The following is a 21,394-nucleotide window of genomic DNA, read 5'->3' as shown; positions in this document are numbered from 1 at the left end:
ATGATGTATCAAATGTCAGACTGCCTAATTCTTTCAGTTTTAACCTGACTATACAAGACATAATTGATTTTCCTAAAAATCGCATATACCGAACCGAAAACCGTGACCACAAAACTGTGATATGAACCGAACTGTGGAATTTGTGAACTGTTCCACCCCAAGTAGATATAAAACGATATGCACTGAAGCGGTTTTCTTTTCCTCCTACACTGAACACAGAGACACTGAGGAACCAGGTGACCAGAGTCCAAACCCAGGATAAAGAGGTTGAGTGAATGTGGTGTTGAAGGTGTGGAGGTGGATCAGTGAGTCAGAGGAGACTCTGTAGAAGGACAGAGTGCCAGCAGGACAGTCCACATACACTGCTACTCGGTTAGAGACAGAGCAGGAGGAGAGGTCTGTTCTTCTCTTATCATGCCAGACAGAGTAACCAGCACCATCAGAGCAGTACAGCCTCCAGGACTGATCGTTCCATCCAAACACACAGTTGTCTCTGACTCCTCTCCTGCTTATTCCACTGTATGTCACTGCTATATCAACCCTTCCACTCCACTCGACTCCCAGTAACATTGACCAGTCAGACCAGTTCTACACAGCAGCTGAGGCCAGTAGTCAAATCTATCTGGATGATCAGGATATGGCTGCTCCTCTGTCACATATGTCACCTTCTTGTTGTTGTCAGACAGTTGAAGTTTTCCTTTCACTGTGTTTGTGTCGACTGTGAGTTCACAGAAATCTGATGGAGATAAAAAGACACAACACAGCAGCAGATTATCAGCTAACACAACTGTTGGGTTGTTTATTTATTAATAAGTTGATAATTTCTATTAGGATTGTTTAAATATTACCAGAAGACTGTATCTTATTGCAGATACAGATTGTTAACATTGAGGATGTTACATACTGTATGTTGAGCCATCTATTGTCTGTGGCATTTGAAAACACATATTACAATTATTGTTTATATTGACTGTGATAGCCACTTCATCAAACAACGCCCCTAGCTGTGATATTCTAACAGTATGTCACAGTCTGTCATTAGCTATTGCTTTCATATTGTAAACATTATTTTAAGAGGACGTAACTGTGTGCTGTTGTGTTCTCATGTATCAAACTGAATCCACTCACACTTCTTCAGACCAGGTCTCAGTCTCTGTTCTCCACCATGGTCCAGCCTGGAAGAAGAAACACATTCAGAGCAGCTTATTAAACTTTATTGATCCCCAGAGGAGAAATTCAGGCATCACAGCAAAAGAACAGAAATTAGTCCAGATAAACAGAAAAAAAAACAAATAATTAACAGAATATAAAATACAACAATGAATAAAACAGAAACTATACAAGAAGATTTGGATTCAAAATACAAAATTACAGGCAGTAAAATAAAACATACAGTCGCCACAACTAATGATGTTGTTGAACTTAGAGAGAAACAGTGTATTCTGTTGTTTGCTCTACAGTGAAGTCGACTCTTCAAGCAGACTATCACCTATAATCAGTCGTGTCTGTATGAAGCAGAACAAACTGAAGTTCCTGTAAACTCGCTGGCTGTTCACCAAAGCAGCTCGTTCATCTTCCTTGTTGGTGATCGACCTCACATCCCCAAAAGTAATCAATGGTAGCAACAGGTTAAACTTTGAACTTCTGTCAAGAAGAGTGATTTAAAATTCCTCCAGAGGAGGACCAGATCCTTGTGGATGAATATCCAATGCACCAGTGAGGTGAAAATGGCAGAGAGTCATTTAACCAAATATTAGAATTACTGTATGTATATTTGTGATCCAGCAGATTTGGTCACATTTTCAGAGGAAGTATGACAAAGTAATTACTGAACCGAACTTCATGAATGAAGACAAAGTAGATTGTGTTCCACTTATTCCATCACAGAAAAAAAGCTTTGGAAGTCTTTGATGATTATGAGTGCATGTAAACTTTTGACCAAGGCTATTACTGTGAAATGTTAGTTTGTAGTGTGTCACCATCATCACTGCCTCATCTCTTGTGGTATATATACAGAATAACTCAAATACATAGTAAAGTAAATACCTATTTTTATAATATTAGCAATAAACAGGAAGATTTTACAACCTTCCCTCTGACCATCCGTCCTACCTACTGTCCAACAGTAAGCAGTGTTCCTCGGTTTATAAGTGCAACAGAGAAACAGTGTGTGAGCTCTTGTGAGGTATCTGGATGGCAACACATTCTGACTCTACTCAGTTTAAATTCAGCAATGACTAATTGGTTTTCCTTGTGTAAGTGAAGGTCCAGGAGTTGGTTTCCAACTGTGAGTGTGTCAAAGGTTAGCAGCCAGCCAGAGAACCATAAAAGTACTAGACCTGAGTTTGACCTGCACGCCAAATGGCGGGAGATGCACAAACGTTTACATTCCAGTAGAATTGTGACCATTTGGGCCGTCTTGGGGGCAAGACCAGAGAATTGACAGCAGCATATATGGGAGATGAGCAGGGAGACTCCTCTTTTTGTCTATTGTTTCATTTGCCAAAGTGACCAATTAGAAGAGGGTTGTGTACTGGAAAAGGACTCTAAAACCCCCATATAGGAAGAGAGGAAGAGTGGCATTTGGTAGGTCTCCTAAGATTGAGGGCTCAATAGGAGCTCTGATAGGGCAGAGGTTGAAGCACTTTGGCATTGCTATTGCCATAGATTTGAGAATACCAGAAAAGCTTCCGCTTCTGGATCGGATGCTGGCATGAGATCTGTTACAATAAAGATTGCTCTATAATTCCACCCAGCCTTGCCTCCACAGAATTCTTTTGTCAACATACTACTCGCCGACATCTTTGATGAAGAAAGCCCAGAAACTACACTTGTACCTGAGAGTTTCCAGTCTCCAGTCTGGATCCTCCAATCCAGCAGTCAGAAGCTTCACTCCTGAGTATCCTGGATGATTGTAGCTCAGGTCCAGCTCTCTCAGATGAGAGGGGTTGGAGCTCAAAGCTGAGGCCAGAGAAGAACAGCCTTCCTCTGTGATCAGACAGCCTGACAGTCTGGAAATAGAAAATTGCTGACACCAGTTCAAGAAACTGCAGGAAAATGCAACCTGTTACAAAAAGATGCTGCCATACAGACATAAAGAATCATAAATCTACACATATTAAACTCTGACTGATTCAACTAGCAAAGGTTATTCACGGTTGTGAGTGTGCAGCTTTCACATTCATATTTAACAATGTTTCAGTCGGTTTTGTGAGAAGAAGAATCCAACAGATGTCGAGTCTCTTCATCAACATCGACTTGAGTTAAGATTTTAATGATCAACGGAGAACAATCAGCTGAATTCTGACCTGAGAGTTTCCAGTTTACAGTAGGGACTCTTCAGTCCCAATGACAGCAGCTTCACTCCTGAATCCTGCAGGTTGTTGTTACTCAGGTCCAGCTCTCTCAGACTAGAGGACTGGGAGCTGAAAACTGAGGACAGAGCTTCACAGCTTCTCTTTGACAGATTACAGTCACTCAGCCTGAAGAAGAATCCGACAAAAGAACAAAGTAGAAAATGTTTTCTTTTGAGTTTGATGACTTGTTGATAATTTGTATCCTACATTCAACTTACTGAGCTTTGTTGGAGGCTTTGACCACTGGCAGTAGCCTCAGAAAAGCCTCCTCTGAACCAGAGTATTTCTTCAGGTCAAAAACGTCCAGATCTTTTTCTGATGACAGTAAGATAAAGACCAGAGCTGACCACTGAGCAGGAGACAGTTTATCTGTGGAGAGACTTCCTGATCTCAGGCACTGTTGGATTTCCTTCACTAGGGAACGATCATTCAGTTCATTCAGACAGTGGAACAGGTTGATGCTTCTCTCTGGACAAAGATTCTCACTGATCTTCTTCTTGATGTACTGGACTGTTTCCTGATTGGTCTCTGAGCTACTTCCTGGCTGTGTCAGCAGACCTCTTAGGAGATTCTGATTGGTCTCCAGTGAAAAACCCAGGAGGAAGCGGAGGAACAAGTCCAGGTTTCCCGTTGGACTCTGTAAGGCATTGTCCACAGCACTCTGGTAGAGATGAATAGGTTTATTTCTAAATAGTATTGACCTCCATGTTGCTTCTGCCAGCAGATTGACTCCAGAGTTGATGAATGTCAGATGGACATGAAGAGCAGCCAGAAACTCCTGAACACTCAGATGGATGAAGCAGAACACCTTGTCCTGGTAAAGTCCACTCTCCTCTTTGAAGATCTCTGTGAACACTCCTGAATACACTGAGGCTGCTTTGACATTGATGCTACACTCTGTCAGGTCTAATTCATAGAAGATCAGGTTTCCTTTCTGCAGCTGCACAAAAGCCAGTTTTCCCAGAGACTCAATCATCTCCCTGCTCTCTGGAGTCCAGTGTGGATCTCTCTCAGCTCCTCCATGATACTTGATGTTCGTCACTTTGGCCTGAACTACAAGGAAGTGGATGTACATCTGAGTCAGGGTCTTGGGCAGCTCTCCTCCCTCTCTGGTCTTCAACACATCCTCCAGAACTGTAGCAGTGATCCAGCAGAAGACTGGTATATGGCACATGATGTGTAGGCTTCGTGATGTCTTGATGTGGGAGATGACTCTGCTGGCCTGCTCCTCATCTCTGAACCTCTTCCTGAAGTACTCCTCCTTCTGTGGGTCAGTGAACCCTCTGACCTCTGTCGCCATGTGAACACACTCACGGGGGATCTGATTGGCTGCTGCAGGTCGTGTGGTTATCCAGAGGCGAGCAGAGGGAAGCAGTTTCCCCCTGATGAGGTTTGTCAGCAGCACATCCACTGAGGTGGACTCTGTAACATCAGTCAGGATTTCAGTGTTGTGGAAGTCCAGAGGAAGTCGACATTCATCCAGACCATCAAAGATGAACATAACCTGGAACTCTTCAAACCTGCAGATTTCTTTGGTTTCAGTGAAGAAGTAATGAATCAGTTTCACCAAGCTAAACTTTTTCTCTTTCAGCACATTCAGCTCTCTAAAAGTGAATGGAAATGTGAACTGTATGTCCTGGTTGGCTTTGTCCTCAGCCCAGTCCAGAGTGAACTTCTGTGTTAAGACTGTTTTCCCGATGCCAGCCACTCCCTGTGTCATCACTGTTCTGATTGGTTCATCTCTTCCTGGAGATGCTTTAAAGAGGTCTTCTTGTCTGATTGTGTTTTTTGGTCTGTCTGATTTCCTGTTTGCATTTTCAGTCTGTTTGACCTCACGTTCATCACTGACCTCCCCTCTTTCTTCCATGATGATATAGATATCAGTGTTGATCGCATTTAGCGGTATTGAACTTCCTGCATATGTGATTTTTTCAAAGACATGTTGAAACCTCTTCTTCAGGTTGGTTTTGAGTTGATGCTGGCACTCAGCGAGAATCTCTGAATGAGGAAAAATGATACAGCTTGTTAGATGTTTGTTTGCCCCGATTAATACATGAGTAAAGTAATGAAAGAAATCAACCTCTTACTGTGTTACAACCTTTGTTTAATGACCTACCTGTTGGTTCCGAGATGTTTGATAATTTCTCCCACAGAACATTCTGATTCATCTCTCTCAAAACCATTCTGGTCACTTTGATGGTGTTTATACAGTAAGTCTGCACCATCTGATCCACTGTTTCCATCCTGTCTACATTCTCCAGACAACATTTTGGGATTGCTGGGAAGCCCTCCAGGACTCCCTTGAAGGTGCCACTTGAATTTCTTAAAGTCCTCGTCTCCCAAATCCTCTAAAGTTCTGAAGACGACCTGTTTGGGTGTCGCCATCTGTCATCCCTGCAGAGATACAAATGATAGATTATTTTAAGACACTACAACCTGTAATTGTATCTGTTTAACCATTTAATTAATGCACAGAATAATCAAGTCAGATGCTGATTATAAAGAGGGAAATAATGTGTCCTGGATGCTGCAAATAATTTGACAGTCAGTCAAATGAGTCCTGTTAGTGGATATGTGAGGATTAATTACAGACCTGAGGATGTATTTTGAGATATTCTGCTCTTTTATGATCAACAAGGAATAATTAAAGTACTTTAATTTAGCAGGTACAACAATGAACACCTGTAGAAAACAAATACACAAATGTTCAAACACATTACAGGACACTTGAGATGTCATTCCTCTCACTAACAGGCACACATATTGATAGCTGATCCACAACCTCCACAGCCTCCTGACAACACATCTATTATGATTCAATATTCTCATAGCTACTCACAACATGATCAAAGGACTCATGAAAATCATACAACTCAAGCTTCAAATGGACATGATTGTCAGAACTTAATTGGCACACATTCAACGGCAAACAGCAATTACCACTTAGCTAATTCAACAGCATTCAGCATCTATTCCATCAAGAGTAATACCAATATTTGATTGGTGACCCCTTTCAGTATGGACCTTTCATGATGGCTTTTGAACATGGAATTGAAAGGAAAATTAGTAATCACAAAGATTGCCTGTACTACCTTGAACAGTACACCAGGGAGCAACCAAGAGAACTGGTTAGAAGTTGCTATCACATGCCAGACAGCCAAGCTTAATAAACAGCAAAACAACTAATAAAGGAATACTATGGAAATGCAATAAAGATTACAGCAGCATACATGGAAAGGGCCTTAGCCCGGCCACCAATAAGGTCAGAGGATGCAAGTTCTCTTCAAGAATTGATGCTGTTTTTGAAAGGGTGTGTAACATGATTAGAAGCTTACAGTACATGGATAAAATTAATGTAGCATCAAACCTCAAACGTCCTGTAATGAAACTTCTGTTCAAGTTGAGAGAAAAATGGCGGATAGCTGCTTGTGAGCTACAGGAGAGGCGTGGAAATAGAGCTACATTTCCTGACCTTGTAAATTTCATTGAACAAGAAGTCAAGATTCTGTCCAACCCTGTCTTTGGAAACATCCAAGAAACACAGACCCCTATTTCTACTTTCTACTTTCATTAAACTAAAAACCTATGCTACTATAGCAGCCGTCGATGCTAGTGAAAACGTTAAATCTACTACAATAAATAGTCATCACATCACTCCATCCAACAACAAAAACGTGGCATGCTGCATATGCAAAGCTGGACACTCAATACAGAACTGCACTCAACTTAAAGGACTGACTCATCATGACAAACTTGATCATCTAAGGCAAAGTGATGTTTGTTTTGGCTGTCTATCACATGGTCATGTCAGCAAGAATTGTAAAGGTCGCCTCACATGCAGTGAATGCAACCTGAAGCATCCAACAATCATTCACATCACAGCTAAGCTCAAAGCACCTTCAGAACAGCCATCATCCCGTACTACTGTTGTTCAGAAGACTTGTGCTCGCACTGGGGCCTGTAAACAATATTGTGTTCACTCAGTTGTACCAGTGCAAATCAAAAGTAAAAAAGGAAATACAATCATACAAACCTACGCATTCCTGGATTCAGGAAGTTCAGCCACCTTCTGCACAGAACATCTGATGCAAAGGCTTCATTTGACTGGCATTAAAGCACACATACTCCTGAAAACCATGGCTCAAGCATCAACTGTAAAAACAAATGTGTTGACTGGACTGGAAGTTTCGGGTTATCATGATGACAACTTATTGGACTTTTTTGACTACAAGCTGCAGTGGGGTTAAAGTTCAGAACACAATGAGTCTGCGAAGAAAAGAGGATCTACAGTCGACCAGTACATCATTGTGCTACCGGAAGTGATGACATGTAGCACGTACTGGTCGACTGTAGATCCTCTTTGTCTTCGCAGACTCATTGTGTTCTGAACTTTAACCCCACTGCAGCTTGTAGTCAAAAAAGTCCAATAAGTTGTCATCATGATAACCCGAAACTTCCAGTCCAGTCAACACATTTGTTTTACAGTTGATGCTTGAGCCATGGTTTTCAGGAGTATGTGTGCTTTAATGCCAGTCAAATGAAGCCTTTGCATCAGATGTTCTGTGCAGAAGGTGGCTGAACTTCCTGAATCCAGGAATGCGTAGGTTTGTATGATTGTATTTCCTTTTTTACTTTTGATTTGCACTGGTACAACTGAGTGAACCAATATTGTTTACAGGCCCCAGTGCGAGCACAAGTCTTCTGAACAACAGTAGTACGGGATGATGGCTGTTCTGAAGGTGCTTTGAGCTTAGCTGTGATGTGAATGATTGTTGGATGCTTCAGGTTGCATTCACTGCATGTGAGGCGACCTTTACAATTCTTGCTGACATGCCATGTGATAGACAGCCAAAACAAACATCACTTTGCCTTAGATGATCAAGTTTGTCATGATGAGTCAGTCCTTTAAGTTGAGTGCAGTTCTGTATTGAGTGTCCAGCTTTGCATATGCAGCATGCCACTTTTTGTTGTTGGATGGAGTGATGTGATGACTATTTATTGTAGTAGATTTAACGTTTTCACTAGCATCGACGGCTGCTATAGTAGCATAGGTTTTTAGTTTAATGAAAGTAGAAAGTAGAAATAGGGGTCTGTGTTTCTTGGATGTTTCCAAATACAGGGGTTGGACAGAATCTTTGACTTCTTGTTCAATGAAATTTACAAGGTCAGGAAATGTAGCTCTATTTCCACGCCTCTCCTGTAGCTCACAAGCAGCTATCCGCCATTTTTCTCTCAACTTGAACAGAAGTTTCATTACAGGACGTTTGAGGTTTGATGCTACATTAATTTTATCCATGTACTGTAAGCTTCTAATCATGTTACACCCCCTTTCAAAACAGCATCAATTCTTGAAGAGAACTTGCATCCTCTGACCTTATTGGTGGCCGGGCTAAGGCCCTTTCCATGTATGCTGCTGTAATCTTTATTGCATTTCCATAGTATTCCTTTATTAGTTGTTTTGCTGTTTATTAAGCTTGGCTGTCTGGCATGTGATAGCAACTTCTAACCAGTTCTCTTGGTTGCTCCCTGGTGTACTGTTCAAGGTAGTACAGGCAATCTTTGTGATTACTAATTTTCCTTTCAATTCCATGTTCAAAAGCCATCATGAAAGGTCCATACTGAAAGGGGTCACCATCAAATATTGGTATTACTCTTGATGGAATAGATGCTGAATGCTGTTGAATTAGCTAAGTGGTAATTGCTGTTTGCCGTTGAATGTTGCCAATTAAGTTCTGACAATCATGTCCATTTGAAGCTTGAGTTGTATGATTTTCATGAGTCCTTTGATCCTGTTGTGAGTAGCTATGAGAATATTGAATCATGAATAGATGTGTTGTCAGGAGGCTGTGGAGGTTTGGATCAGCTATCAATATGTGTGCCTGTTAGTGAGAGGAATGACATCTCAAGTGTCCTGTAATGTGTTTGAACATTTTGTGTATTTGTTTTCTACAGGTGTTCATTTGTTGTACCTGCTAAATTAAAGTAACTTTATTATTCCTTGTTGATCATAAAAGAGCAGAATATCTCAAAATACATCCTCAGGTCTGTAATTAATCCTCACATATCCACTAACAGGACTCATTTGACTGACTGTCAAATTATTTGCAGCATCCAGGACACATTATTTCCCTCTTTATAATCAGCATCTGACTTGATTATTCTGTGCATTCATTAAATGGTTAAACAGATACAATTACAGGTTGTAGTGTCTTAAAATAATCTATCATTTGTATCTCTGCAGGGATGACAGATGGCGACACCCAAACAGGTTGTCTTCAGAACTTTAGAGGATTTGGGAGACGAGGACTTTAAGAAATTCAAGTGGCACCTTCAGGGAGTCCTGGAGGGCTTCCCAGCAATCCCAAAATGTTGTCTGGAGAATGTAGACAGGATGGAAACAGTGGATCAGATGGTGCAGACTTACTGTATAAACACCATCAAAGTGACCAGAATGGTTTTGAGAGAGATGAATCAGAATGTTCTGTGGGAGAAATTATCAAACATCTCGGAACCAACAGGTAGGTCATTAAACAAAGGTTGTAACACAGTAAGAGGTTGATTTCTTTCATTACTTTACTCATGTATTAATCGGGGCAAACAAACATCTAACAAGCTGTATCATTTTTCCTCATTCAGAGATTCTCGCTGAGTGCCAGCATCAACTCAAAACCAACCTGAAGAAGAGGTTTCAACATGTCTTTGAAAAAATCACATATGCAGGAAGTTCAATACCGCTAAATGCGATCAACACTGATATCTATATCATCATGGAAGAAAGAGGGGAGGTCAGTGATGAACGTGAGGTCAAACAGACTGAAAATGCAAACAGGAAATCAGACAGACCAAAAACAACAATCAGACAAGAAGACCTCTTTAAAGCATCTCCAGGAAGAGATGAACCAATCAGAACAGTGATGACACAGGGAGTGGCTGGCATCGGGAAAACAGTCTTAACACAGAAGTTCACTCTGGACTGGGCTGAGGACAAAGCCAACCAGGACATACAGTTCACATTTCCATTCACTTTTAGAGAGCTGAATGTGCTGAAAGAGAAAAAGTTTAGCTTGGTGAAACTGATTCATTACTTCTTCACTGAAACCAAAGAAATCTGCAGGTTTGAAGAGTTCCAGGTTATGTTCATCTTTGATGGTCTGGATGAATGTCGACTTCCTCTGGACTTCCACAACACTGAAATCCTGACTGATGTTACAGAGTCCACCTCAGTGGATGTGCTGCTGACAAACCTCATCAGGGGGAAACTGCTTCCCTCTGCTCGCCTCTGGATAACCACACGACCTGCAGCAGCCAATCAGATCCCCCGTGAGTGTGTTCACATGGCGACAGAGGTCAGAGGGTTCACTGACCCACAGAAGGAGGAGTACTTCAGGAAGAGGTTCAGAGATGAGGAGCAGGCCAGCAGAGTCATCTCCCACATCAAGACATCACGAAGCCTACACATCATGTGCCATATACCAGTCTTCTGCTGGATCACTGCTACAGTTCTGGAGGATGTGTTGAAGACCAGAGAGGGAGGAGAGCTGCCCAAGACCCTGACTCAGATGTACATCCACTTCCTTGTAGTTCAGGCCAAAGTGACGAACATCAAGTATCATGGAGGAGCTGAGAGAGATCCACACTGGACTCCAGAGAGCAGGGAGATGATTGAGTCTCTGGGAAAACTGGCTTTTGTGCAGCTGCAGAAAGGAAACCTGATCTTCTATGAATTAGACCTGACAGAGTGTAGCATCAATGTCAAAGCAGCCTCAGTGTATTCAGGAGTGTTCACAGAGATCTTCAAAGAGGAGAGTGGACTTTACCAGGACAAGGTGTTCTGCTTCATCCATCTGAGTGTTCAGGAGTTTCTGGCTGCTCTTCATGTCCATCTGACATTCATCAACTCTGGAGTCAATCTGCTGGCAGAAGCAACATGGAGGTCAATACTATTTAGAAATAAACCTATTCATCTCTACCAGAGTGCTGTGGACAATGCCTTACAGAGTCCAACGGGAAACCTGGACTTGTTCCTCCGCTTCCTCCTGGGTTTTTCACTGGAGACCAATCAGAATCTCCTAAGAGGTCTGCTGACACAGCCAGGAAGTAGCTCAGAGACCAATCAGGAAACAGTCCAGTACATCAAGAAGAAGATCAGTGAGAATCTTTGTCCAGAGAGAAGCATCAACCTGTTCCACTGTCTGAATGAACTGAATGATCGTTCCCTAGTGAAGGAAATCCAACAGTGCCTGAGATCAGGAAGTCTCTCCACAGATAAACTGTCTCCTGCTCAGTGGTCAGCTCTGGTCTTTATCTTACTGTCATCAGAAAAAGATCTGGACGTTTTTGACCTGAAGAAATACTCTGGTTCAGAGGAGGCTTTTCTGAGGCTACTGCCAGTGGTCAAAGCCTCCAACAAAGCTCAGTAAGTTGAATGTAGGATACAAATTATCAACAAGTCATCAAACTCAAAAGAAAACATTTTCTACTTTGTTCTTTTGTCGGATTCTTCTTCAGGCTGAGTGACTGTAATCTGTCAAAGAGAAGCTGTGAAGCTCTGTCCTCAGTTTTCAGCTCCCAGTCCTCTAGTCTGAGAGAGCTGGACCTGAGTAACAACAACCTGCAGGATTCAGGAGTGAAGCTGCTGTCATTGGGACTGAAGAGTCCCTACTGTAAACTGGAAACTCTCAGGTCAGAATTCAGCTGATTGTTCTCCGTTGATCATTAAAATCTTAACTCAAGTCGATGTTGATGAAGAGACTCGACATCTGTTGGATTCTTCTTCTCACAAACCGACTGAAACATTGTTAAATATGAATGTGAAAGCTGCACACTCACAACCGTGAATAACCTTTGCTAGTTGAATCAGTCAGAGTTTAATATGTGTAGATTTATGATTCTTTATGTCTGTATGGCAGCATCTTTTTGTAACAGGTTGCATTTTCCTGCAGTTTCTTGAACTGGTGTCAGCAATTTTCTATTTCCAGACTGTCAGGCTGTCTGATCACAGAGGAAGGCTGTTCTTCTCTGGCCTCAGCTTTGAGCTCCAACCCCTCTCATCTGAGAGAGCTGGACCTGAGCTACAATCATCCAGGATACTCAGGAGTGAAGCTTCTGACTGCTGGATTGGAGGATCCAGACTGGAGACTGGAAACTCTCAGGTACAAGTGTAGTTTCTGGGCTTTCTTCATCAAAGATGTCGGCGAGTAGTATGTTGACAAAAGAATTCTGTGGAGGCAAGGCTGGGTGGAATTATAGAGCAATCTTTATTGTAACAGATCTCATGCCAGCATCCGATCCAGAAGCGGAAGCTTTTCTGGTATTCTCAAATCTATGGCAATAGCAATGCCAAAGTGCTTCAACCTCTGCCCTATCAGAGCTCCTATTGAGCCCTCAATCTTAGGAGACCTACCAAATGCCACTCTTCCTCCTCTTCCTATATGGGGGTTTTTAGAGTCCCTTTTCCAGTACACAACCCTTCTTCTAATTGGTCACTTTGGCAAATGAAACAATAGACAAAAAGAGGAGTCTCCCTGCTCATCTCCCATATATGCTGCTGTCAATTCTCTGGTCTTGCCCCCAAGACGGCCCAAATGGTCACAATTCTACTGGAATGTAAACGTTTGTGCATCTCCCGCCATTTGGCGTGCAGGTCAAACTCAGGTCTAGTACTTTTATGGTTCTCTGGCTGGCTGCTAACCTTTGACACACTCACAGTTGGAAACCAACTCCTGGACCTTCACTTACACAAGGAAAACCAATTAGTCATTGCTGAATTTAAACTGAGTAGAGTCAGAATGTGTTGCCATCCAGATACCTCACAAGAGCTCACACACTGTTTCTCTGTTGCACTTATAAACCGAGGAACACTGCTTACTGTTGGACAGTAGGTAGGACGGATGGTCAGAGGGAAGGTTGTAAAATCTTCCTGTTTATTGCTAATATTATAAAATAATAGGTATTTACTTTACTATGTTATTTGAGTTATTCTGTATATATACCACAAGAGATGAGGCAGTGATGATGGTGACACACTACAAACATAACATTTCACAGTAATAGCCTTGGTCAAAAGTTTACATGCACTCATAATCATCAAAGACTTCCAAAGCTTTAATTTTTCTGTGATGGAATAAGTGGAACACAATCTACTTTGTCTTCATTCATGAAGTTCGGTTCAGTAATTACTTTGTCATACTTCCTCTGAAAATGTGACCAAATCTGCTGGATCACAAATATACATACAGTAATTCTAATATTTGGTTAAATGACTCTCTGCCATTTTCACCTCACTGGTGCATTGGATATTCATCCACAAGGATCTGGTCCTCCTCTGGAGGAATTTTAAATCACTCTTCTTGACAGAAGTTCAAAGTTTAACCTGTTGCTACCATTGATTACTTTTGGGGATGTGAGGTCGATCACCAACAAGGAAGATGAACGAGCTGCTTTGGTGAACAACCAGCGAGTTTACAGGAACTTCAGTTTGTTCTGCTTCATACAGACACGACTGATTATAGGTGATAGTCTGCTTGAACGAGTCGACTTCACTGTAGAGCAAACAACAGAATACACTGTTTCTCTCTAAGTTCAACAACATCATTAGTTGTGGCGACTGTATGTTTTATTTTACTGCCTGTAATTTTGTATTTTGAATCCAAATCTTCTTGTATAGTTTCTGTTTTATTCATTGTTGTATTTTATATTCTGTTAATTATTTGTTTTTTTGGTCTCTGTTTATCTGGACTAATTTCTGTTCTTTTGCTGATGCCTGAATTTCTCCTCTGGGGATCAATAAAGTTTAATAAGCTGCTCTGAATGTGTTTCTTCTTCCAGGCTGGACCATGGTGGAGAACAGAGACTGAGACCTGGTCTGAAGAAGTGTGAGTGGATTCAGTTTGATACATGAGAACACAACAGCACACAGTTACGTCCTCTTTAAAATAATGTTTACAATATGAAAGCAATAGCTAATGACAGACTGTGACATACTGTTAGAATATCACAGCTAGGGGCGTTGTTTGATGAAGTGGCTATCACAGTCAATATAAACAATAATTGTAATATGTGTTTATTCAAATGCCACAGACAATAGATGGCTCAACATACAGTATGTAACATCCTCAATGTTAACAATCTGTATCTGCAATAAGATACAGTCTTCTGGTAATATTTAAACAATCCTAATAGAAATTATCAACTTATTAATAAATAAACAACCCAACAGTTGTGTTAGCTGATAATCTGCTGCTGTGTTGTGTCTTTTTATCTCCATCAGATTTCTGTGAACTCACAGTCGACACAAACACAGTGAAAGGAAAACTTCAACTGTCTGACAACAACAAGAAGGTGACATATGTGACAGAGGAGCAGCCATATCCTGATCATCCAGATAGATTTGACTACTGGCCTCAGCTGCTGTGTAGAACTGGTCTGACTGGTCAATGTTACTGGGAGGTCGAGTGGAGTGGAAGGGTTGATATAGCAGTGACATACAGTGGAATAAGCAGGAGAGGAGTCAGAGACAACTGTGTGTTTGGATGGAACGATCAGTCCTGGAGGCTGTACTGCTCTGATGGTGCTGGTTACTCTGTCTGGCACGATAAGAGAAGAACAGACCTCTCCTCCTGCTCTGTCTCTAACCGAGTAGCAGTGTATGTGGACTGTCCTGCTGGCACTCTGTCCTTCTACAGAGTCTCCTCTGACTCACTGATCCACCTCCACACCTTCAACACCACATTCACTGAACCTCTTTATCCTGGGTTTGGACTCTGGTCACCTGGTTCCTCAGTGTCTCTGTGTTCAGTGTAGGAGGAAAAGAAAACCGCTTCAGTGCATATCGTTTCTATATCTACTTGGGGTGGAACAGTTCACAAATTCCACAGTTCGGTTCATATCACAGTTTTGTGGTCACGGTTTTCGGTTCGGTATATGCAGATTTTTAGGAAAATCAATTATGTCTTGTATAGTCAGGTTAAAACTGAAAGAATTAGGCAGTCTGACATTTGATACATCATTGTGACAGTCTTATGTTAAAAGTAGGTAGATTCTGGCACTGCAAGAGAGGAGACATTGCTAGTTCCAACATGTTTTTCATTTATTTGGCAAAGAAAGTTATCTTTAACAAATGCTAAGAACAAATAGTTATTCACTGTCACTAATGTAATGTAATGGGCAGTCAGAGTCAGGAAACTTTCAGTAGCCCCGGAGGTCCATCCATCACTAGTAAGCGCTACATAGGCTGTCAGACAACTCTAACAATTCCTCGTCGGGTCTCAGGAATTACCGTGTTGCTGAAGTGTTTGCGGGAGGGGATTTTATTTTATATCGTGGCTCAAGTGTTTTAATCATACAACAAACCCTCCACCATGGCAAAAGGCTGCATATCTTCCCCCATTCCTTTCATTATGCATGTTGCCCCGTCTGACTCGTCACTGTCAGGCTGTTTAAAAGCTGCGGGCAGTAGAAGTTGTCCTGTCGACTCTCTCCCTTTCCTCCTTGTGTTGCCAGTTGTCTCACTGGGATGATGTCTTCACAGATAAGCTGACATGTTAGTCATGTTACTGTTAGCATTAACAACACGTTTTGCACAATGCTTGCACACTGTCGCGCTTTTGTCAACAACTTTCATACCACCGTCATCGTAGGACACTCTAAATGCAAAGTGGTCCCATACAGCAGACCTGTACAGCGCTGCTGGCACATCTTCTAGCTCCGACTGTTTTTCACTCGCCATGCCCACAAACGTCTCCACAGCTGCTTCGCTTCTTCTTCTTTTTTTGATGAACCGTTCCACCCCTAATATCTATTTCATCACTTTGGGATTCATTTTGTTGTGATGAAACGAGTCATTGTCAAACGTCCTCATTCGGTTTTGTCATCAGAGCTCAGTGACTCAGCTGTTGAAATCTCATATGTATCTTCTTATTGTGACAGATATAAATTGTGTCCAGCTCCTCTGATTATTCACATGCTTTGGTTAAGTCCTGATCTGCATCATTTAATTTTCCATCTTTTTTTTTATGGCTTTATCGGTAGTTAAGCTGAAGAGGTGACAGGAAACAGGGCGAGAGACAGGGGAGTGACACGCAGCAAAGTGGCCCAGGCCAGGAGTCGAACCCGGGTCCGCTGCAGTGAGGACAAAGCCTCTGTACACAGGATGCTGCTCTACCAACTGAGCTAAACGGCGCCCCTGGGCCTCCATCTTTAAATCTCTGAGGGATGCTTCAAACAAACCGATCAGACCAAATCCTTTAATAGCAGTTTGAGTGTAAAACCAGAGGAAGCTGCCTGGTATATGAACATTTACAGTGCTGTTTCATTGACCTGCCTGTTAGCCCATCAGCTCCTCCTGTTAGTGGGAAAATGCCAACAGGTAAATAAGAGATCATCTCTGTTTCCATCAGAGGAAACTGTGACCACTGGAGGGCAGGCATGTCAGGTACTCTACTGAAGTTTCTGTGTGTCGGGATACTTCTTCTGTACAGAACTTCAATAGTTACAGTCAGGTTAGAATCAGGCAGAACATCATGTTTTGTTTCTGTCGCCACAAACTCAGCTGGAAAATATCCCGACGTCTCGTTAAAAATATCCAGCACTTTCACGCTCACAGACGTTGAAACGCAGACATGAACTGTGGTCTCTGACTTCACAGAGCTGCAACACCAGCATCCCCTCCACCTCCTGACATGACATTCAGTTCAGATACATGTGATGTGAATATAATGACACGTATTGATAAACGTTAAGTGTCAATCTTTTAGTCTGGTGACTGGGCTGCACACACACACAATATAATCACTTCATTGATAAAGAATGTAAGTGTCTGGGTCTTAATGAACTGCTATATGTGATCTGATTTTATCAGCAGAAAATAATCGAATGCTGTTGTGTTCTTTTTGCTCTTATCATTGTTGTCTTTGAAAAACTGAGAATAATTAAGGAACAGAAGATATTTTATTCTTATGTTTGTTTTCCTCTGTGATTTTATTCCTCATATCAGGTAAATATCTTGGAATTAAAAATGTTCATTATCGACACTAAATGAGTTCTTTTTATTACACTGTCCTGTTGCTATGTGACATCACACGGAGGCCCCTGATGGTCATGGAGAGAATTTCTTTTCTTTGCATTCTCTTGCAATACTTCTGAGGAATACAAACCAAACTCAAAAGTAATCCTGAAAACATTCTGGTCATGACCCTCAGGGGGCGCCGTACCACCCTGCTCTGTTGAGTGGGAATAATAAAACATATGAAATAATTCACTTTGTTAAAAAAAAGCTTCAGCAGCGGGTCGTTCACCTGAGTCTGACAGTGAGTCTGAAGAGAGTGAGGCTCCATTACCACTGACTGCCCTTATGGTGCAGGAGGAGGCTGAAAAAATAATGTGACGGAGGCAGTGATACTGTGGTAAGCAGGTATGTGCCTTCTAGAATGGTGTGGATAAACATTCATTAAAATAAATGGTTCAGAATGGTTGCTTAACTATCTATGAACTTTACTTGACATAATAAATAGCAAACTCTGGATGGTGTGGTGTATTACAACTAAATCTAGTTATCTAAAGTATTGGAAAACAATAACCATATTCATATACTATCCTGATTAATTGATTAGTTGCTTTTATTAACCACTAAAGCCCTATTTTATACTTTCATCAAAGGATGCCACACAAAATTGCTCAACTCACAAGTTGCACTGTGTTGTGTTTTGAGCATGTAGATTAGTTAAGTCCTGATCTGTTGTAGTTGAAGTGTTTAAAGTGCCAACATGCACCTTTCTTCATGCCCAAACTCCAATTTGGTCATGAAGGACATTGAGCTAACAACTTAACAAATATGTATGCTTTACATAATTTTTCAGTCAGTGTTTATGGTTTATTGTCCTTTCAACAGTTTAACATTATACAGTTAAAATGAATAAAACACTGATTAACTAGGGCAGTTGTAGCTCAGTGGGTAGAGCTGAGGACTAGTGATCAGAAGGTCGCTGGTTCGAATCCCGGGACGGGACTGAGCTACATGCCGAAGTATCCATGAGCAAGATACTGAACCCCAAATTGCTCCTGATGTGCAGTTGGCACCTTCGTGGCAGCCACTGCCATCAGTAAGGGCCCAGCAATGAGCTGGCGACTCATCCAGGGAGTACCCTGGCCTTCGCCCATAGAGTCACTGGATTTGGCCCCAGCAACCCCCGCTCCACTTTGAAAAAGGTGGTATAAAGTGGTAACATCACCCGCGACCCGCATGGAGAAAGTGGAAGAAAACGAAATGAAAAAAACTGATTAACTACTGTTACAATAAAACATCTGCATTACTCATGATGCAGTACACAAGTTTTTCCTCTTATGTCATGCTTTATTGTCTATACATTATGTTATAATAAAATTCGTGTTTGTCCATTTTTCAGATCATTATACCAGGGTTCTCCCCAGAAATTCCTAGTATAGCGGCGCACCGTCTGTCCGGGGGGGGTGCGCGACCGCTCGTCAACGTCAGTCCGGGGGGGGGCGACCGCTCGTCAACGTCAGTCCGGGGGGGGAGACACGGACGTACGGACAGCCGGTCATCAACTCCGTCAGCCGGGGGACGGACGGACGCTCGTCGCCGTCAGCCGGGAGCTCCTAGCCGTCAACCGGGGGACGGCGTACGGACGGACGGACGGACGCTCGACACTGTCACGCGCGGAGTATAGCGGCGCTGACCGAGCGGTATAGCGGCGCAGCGCCGCTGTTCCACCGTCTGGGGAGAACCCTGATTATACTATTGTTTTCCATACTTTAGCCAACTAGCCAACATTCTGATTGCATGCAGATTCATTATGTGCATGTCATCTTGTTCAAACTTAACCTATTCCACACTATTCCTCTACTTTCATGTCCAAGTTTGTGATAGGCGACAGGCCCAGTACATCATCTCCTGTGGAGATGATCTCACCAGAGACCCAAGCAGCCCAGTGAGCACCACCCATAGATTATTTCACCCATCCCAACCCAGACACCCCAGCTGTTTTTAAATCATCATCCTCAACAAACTACAAAGAACCCCAAATGGCAGAAAGTTTTCCGCTGCAAGGATGGCACCATTAGAAGGAGGCTGTCATACAGTGGTGAACGCCAGGCACTGCACTCCAGTATCCTTCTTAAGAGCAAGTGAGCAACAGACTGTGTAGTTATCATTTATTTTATTCAAGGCTTCAGAATATAAAGGGATATTGTTTAGTATAGTGGTGTTATTAAGAGCTTGTGTGTTTGTATGTACATCAACGGGGCGAGTTGGCACAATATCTGCACGCAGATTGTAGTGGGCCGGTCTGGACCAAAAAGTCCAGGGCCAAAAGAGTGGCTGCTGCTCATCAACATGTCTTTTCCCAAGAGAGCAAAACCAGGGAGCCTTAAACGAAAGGAAAAGGCAGAAAGGGAAAGAAAGCAAAGAGAGGGAAGACAACTCCTCACAACTCTTTCAAAAGAAAGGTGAGCATAGTTCACAGCTAACACAGTTTAAGAACAGTTAAAGCTTATATAATGTCAGCAGCTGTAAAGATAGAAGGCAGTCAGACAGCCATGAGTCTAGTTTCTCAGTTTCAGCTGCAGCAGGATCCTCATCCTCATCTCATCCCTCATTAAGTGCTGACTCAAAGTTATTCTTTCTTTCTCAAAGTCATCATTTCACATTGAGGTTGTGGACCTCGCGTTAAAAACAGTTCAAATTTGGAGCGATATTTAGCTCCTTTCCCAGTAAGCTAGCATGACATGTTTGATATCAGTGGATTCATTTCAATTTCAAGATTTCTATGATGCTCATGGCTTATAAAACCTAAAAACTGAGCCTGTGATGACCTTTAGAAGACAGTAAGTTAATTCCAGATGATCCACCATCCATTCAGAGGGTTAAAAGAGTTATAAAATAAAAATAGCCTATAATCCATATTTATTTCAGAATGATTTTCATGTATTAAAAACAATTCTGAAATAAAAAGAGCATATGTTTGTGTATGTATAATATAATTCAGATTCAGCTATCACTACAATAGAGCGTTTGGTCAGTAGTTTGGGACTCTCACCTTCCTGCTGTGCAGTAAGAACAGAGGAGAACATATCTGGTGCATGCATGGTCTCTCTAAACTCAAGGGGGGTACACACATGACGATAATCGCGCTGATTTTGCTCCGATTTTACCCCCTCCTGACCACGGAAGATTATCTTCTGTCTTATAAGATGATCCTATATGATTATCCTGTGGTCTGTGGTGTGTTAAGAGTCAATTTGTCCCGATTTGTCCCGATTTGTTAAACTTGTTCAATATTTACAACGAAAAATCTTCATGTGTGTGTGGAAAGCCAACAACTCCTGAGTCACCACTCCGTGAAATGTGACGTGAAACGCAACGTAGCCAACCAACTGACTGAGGAACATGGAAGTGGACATAAATAAAAACAGAGGGGAGATCTAACTTTTCCTATGGAGGTGTTTGAATTAGACATTTTAATGTTTTTAATGGGTTTAGCGTCGGCGCTAACATTACCCGTTGACTCTTTTTTGTATACAGTCTGTGCTCTTTTCCGTTTATGAAGAGCCCGGTGATGCTGGTGTTGTTGCCATTGGTTACTGTAGATCACGTTTAATCACACGATATTTCTGGCTCGGAGGACTCGATTCTAGATCAGCCATGAGACAGATAATCTTTATGTGTGTGGTGTCCTGTGCTGAGAATATCGGAGCACACCACACACAGCACGATCAGAGCTGATTTATTAATCTTCATGTGTGGGGGATCTACAGATGAAACATCTCTTTAGATTTATAAAATCCTTATGTGTGTACCCCCTTTTAGATGACACTCAGTGTGTTTACATGACACTCAAGAAAACAGAATTACTGTGTTAGTCTGACTAAAATCGGACCGGATCAGATTTCTCATAGTCGAATTACACCACGTAGATTATTCAATTGAAAGTCGCATTAACTCCTGCATGTATACGTTTCCAGCGGATCGGATCGGATTTTGCGTTCTGCGCAGGCGTGAGATTTTTCCCCGGGGCCGTGAG

At 42.0% G+C, this 21,394-nt stretch overlaps 1 pseudogene; it reads right to left on the bottom strand.

Annotated features, from left to right (window-relative positions):
• Positions 1-204: 204 nt before the first annotated feature.
• LOC115574529 (NLR family CARD domain-containing protein 3-like) lies at positions 205-5,130 on the bottom strand (annotated as a pseudogene).
• Positions 5,131-21,394: the final 16,264 nt, after the last annotated feature.

The sequence above is a fragment of the Sparus aurata genome, chromosome 22, assembly GCF_900880675.1.
Source record: "Sparus aurata chromosome 22, fSpaAur1.1, whole genome shotgun sequence".
Taxonomy (NCBI): domain Eukaryota; kingdom Metazoa; phylum Chordata; class Actinopteri; order Spariformes; family Sparidae; genus Sparus; species Sparus aurata.
Note: the sequence above shows the minus strand (reverse complement) of the source record. Positions and strands in the feature narration are given on the sequence as shown.